Source organism: Mauremys mutica, chromosome 4, assembly GCF_020497125.1.
Source record: "Mauremys mutica isolate MM-2020 ecotype Southern chromosome 4, ASM2049712v1, whole genome shotgun sequence".
Taxonomy (NCBI): domain Eukaryota; kingdom Metazoa; phylum Chordata; order Testudines; family Geoemydidae; genus Mauremys; species Mauremys mutica.
In genome coordinates, this window is record NC_059075.1 from 152,186,755 (window position 1) to 152,190,731 (window position 3,977).

Genomic DNA, 3,977 nt, shown 5'->3' on the forward strand with positions numbered 1-3,977 from the left:
ACCTGCCCTGGTTTCCAGGAAATCATTTGCCTTTCAGAGCATTGGTTCCCAGGCTAGGGCCTGGGGGAGGAGACAGGGGTGGCGACACAGGAGGAGGAAAAAGGAGAGTTTCGAAGCTGTGGGGGCTGCCGCTGCAATACGAATGAGCGCGCGGGACCGGCTGGAGAATGTCCTGGAGGAGCTGGAAGAGATGGACTTCAAGAAGTTCAAGGTGAAGCTGAACCAGGCCCAGCCGCCCTCGGGCTGCAGCAACATCCCCCGGGGTCGGCTGGAGCGGGCGGACTGCCTAGATGTGTGCAGCCTGATGATCAGCTACTACCTGGAGATGGGGGCCATACAGATGGCCAAGCAGGTGCTGGAGGACATCAACCAGAGGGACTTGGCTGCCAGGCTGGAGGGGGTATAAGAGGTGAGGGGATCTGACTCCGGATTGGGCCCACAAGGAGCCGTAATTTCTGCCCATTCCTGGCTCATCAAGCGCTTTGTTGCTTTCACTTTCGATTTCTGGGCGGGAGGAAGAAAGCCTCAAGGGGGCGATGCTGTCGAGCAGATCCCTGCTCCAGGGAACAGCTCTGCTAAAGGCAGGGTAACTGGCTGGGTTCCCTATAGGGGGTGCCGGCTGCTATCCAATCTCAGATCACGGGTATTGGCTGGCTTAGCGGGCAATGGGATCTGGGGTCTTTGCTCTTAGGGGCTGCCAGTTCCTATCCAGCCCCTGAACGGGGGACTGGCTGGCTACGGGGGTTGGGGAATGAGAGATGGGGCTTTTGCCGGTTAGGGGGTGCCAATTCCGATCCTGCCCCAGGGCAGGGGGGTACGTGGCTCTGGGTGTTGGGGAATAGGATACGGGGGCATTTCCCCTCAAGGGGGTACCAGTTCCAAGCCAGCCCTTTCTTAGTTCTGAAAGTTATTCGCATGTGAAGTTTTGGAAACGGTGAGAAAATACTTAGGTTGTCCTAATTCAAGCTTCTAGTGCCGGGGCAGTAAATAGGTGAGCCACAGGCCAAATCTGGACCGCCAGATGCTTTTGAACAGACCCAAAAAAATTTTATTTACGTACCCACTCTCGAAGATTATACTCCTTTAGTGGTAAAGGCTGGTTGCTTCTGCATGTGTTTGTGTGATGAGATTTAAAATCAAAGCCTTGATCACTCGTGGCCAGACAAAAATCCTGTGAGACTTTTTTGAAAGCCCAGGCTCCCAGTCGGATCCCAGCTCAGGAATATTCATTCTGACTTCTTAAACTCTTCCTGCAGTTTCTTCCTGCAGTGAAGGCTTCTCCTTCACTTCTTTCCTATAGCACTGCCATGTGGCTGTTCAACAGTCTCACTCCAGAAATGGTTGTATTTCCGCACTGCATGAGCAATCCCTGTGTAATGTTGCTGTGTACTTGGTATACAGCTGCCATGTTCCATCCCAGAGGTGGCTGCACTTCAGTACAGATCCCTACTTTTTTTTTTGCTCCTAAAAAGCTCATGCTTCAGGGTTTCAAACGGTCTCCTGCAGGGGTCATGAAGGGACATCCCCCCACCTCAATGTATTCTGGAGTTGTTGGTTTTTTTATCTCCTTCCTCTGAAGCATCAGGGATGGCCAAGGCTGGAGGTGGAAAATGGACTGGGGCAGGCTCAGGCTCTGCGGTGAAATCAAGCAGTCTCTCTCTCAAGTGATTGGCTGGCTGGTTCTTGCTCACATCCTCAGGGTCTAACTGATCACCATAGAGAAAGTCAGGAAGGAATTTTCCCCCAGGACAGACTGGCAAGGGACCTTGGGGGAAGTTTCACCTTCCTCTGCAGTGTGAGTGCAAGTGACTTGCCAGGATTATCATAGAATTGTAGGACTGGAAGGGAACTCGAGAGGTCTTCTAGTCCAGACCCCTGCATTCAAGGCAGGACTAAGTATTATCTAGACCATCCCTGACAGGTATTTGTCTAACCTGCTCTTAAAAACCTCCAACGATGGAGATTCCTCCCTACGCCATTTATTCCAGTGCTTAACTACCCTGACAGTTAGGAAGCTTTTCCTAATGTTCAACCTAAACCTCCCTTGCTGCAATTTAAGTCCATTGCCTCTTGTCCTATCCTCAGACGTTAATGAGAACAATTTTTCTCCCTCCTCCTTGTAACAACCGTCTACGTACTTGAAAACAGTTATTGTGTGTCCCCCCGTCCCAGTCTTCACTTCTCCAGACTAAAGAAACCCAATTTTTTCAATTTTCCCTCATCGCTCATGTTTTCTAGACCTTTAATCATTTTTGTCACTCTTCTCTAGACTTTCTCCAGTTTGTCCACATCTTTCCAGAAATGTGGCACCCAGAACTGGACACAATACTCCAACTGAGGCTAATCAGCGTGGAGTAGAGCGGAAGAATTACTTCTTATGTCTTGCTTACAACTCTCTTGCTAATACATCCCAGAATTATGGTTTTTGTTGTTGTTTTTCCAACAATGTTACATTGCTGACTTGTTTGCTTGAAATGCACTATGACCCCCAGACCCGTTTCTGCAGTATTTCTTCCCAAGTAGTCATTTCCCATTTTGTATGCATGCAACTGATAGTTCTGGATATATCTGATTAATTGGGTATATCTCACTTAAATCATTTCCCTGTCATTGCAGGGGCCTCGGGCACTGGAGCACCTCGGTCCCTTCTATTCTCTGCCTCTGGCACATAATAGTCTAGTCTCCTGAGGGCTGCAATACTTTGGTCTAGTGACGGCTGTTGGGTGCTGGGTGATGTTGGTGACCTGTGATATGAAGGAGGTCAGACTACATGGTCCATTGGCCCTTCTGGTCTTAAACTCTATGACTTTATGACTCTAAAGTGCTTTGTGGTTTGCACAAAGAAAAATGCTTTGCTAATCACTTCCTACCAAATTCTCCCTACAGGAGAATCTAATGAAAAAGAAAACATCCCAGACAACAAAATGCACTTTCCCCTCTAAAGAGCTCCAAATCCTGCCACACAGAGACAGCAAGAAAACTCATGATTCTGCCACCCACCTGGGTCTCTCGGCACATGCCCATGGTCAACAATGAAAGTCACAGAAGCATCACAGACACCTTTCTCTGCCACTCCTGCCTCGCTCCAATTCCTGCCTCGGTGTCTTACGGCTTTTGCCTTTCTCTGCTCAGGATGACCACAGATTTCTACCATTCCTATTTTTGATCAAATAAAAGAGATATTTTTACAGTTGTTACTTACTGCTGTTATTTTTCTGGTCCATTTAGCGTTGGGGAAATGCAGACCCTGGCGAGTGAATCCTGTGTGTCCGCCCAGAGAGAGTACAGCCTGGCAGCAGCAGGGAAAATTTCTGCTCCACCACACCTCAGGCCTGCCCTTGAGGGATATCAATCATGGGAAAGGGGAGTTCAGCGCTCATGACCTGTCCAGTGCCTCAGCCTTTTTGTTGATTGCAAGAAGTGGGGAAATGGAGATGTGGACTCCTGTTTTGCTAGGAAGTAGGCCCCGCTGTACTCATTTCACAGCAAATGACTTCCCAATGGGAACAGTTTCAGTCCCAACTGCTGTATGGGAGATTTCAAACATTGGAATAAGTGCCCTTGAGGTAAAGAGCCCTTTATCTCATTCCCTACTCCAGCCAGCTAACCAGTCTCCCAGAGGCTGGTGATGTACAGGGGAATGGGTCATATCCCATTTGCTGCTCCTCCAACCAGCCCTTCCAGCCTGTAGGTAGATTGGAATGCAGTAGGGGAAAAGTCCCATATCCCATTCGTCCTTCATACCAGTCCCCCCAACCTGGGGCTGAGTTAAAACTAGTGCCCTAGAGCTGAAGAGCCCCATCTCCCAATCCCCATATCGCCTAGATGTTGCAGGGCTGCCGGGGTCAGGCTGGCTTTCAGAGGCGGGAATGGAACCCAGAGTTTTTATATTACACTCACCTACACAGTTGAGCTCTGAACACAATACAAGTGTGTATATTTTCTTCCCCATGCAACTTACATATTTTAAGTTTCTT

The 3,977-nt window shown here is 49.1% G+C and overlaps 1 long non-coding RNA gene across 1 annotated transcript; it reads left to right on the forward strand.

Annotated features, from left to right (window-relative positions):
- LOC123368381 lies at positions 1-3,197 on the forward strand. Its single transcript, XR_006578747.1, has 2 exons — positions 1-409; positions 2,887-3,197. It is a non-coding gene; the product is annotated as an uncharacterized LOC123368381 (long non-coding RNA).
- The last annotated feature ends 780 nt before the right edge of the window (positions 3,198-3,977 follow it).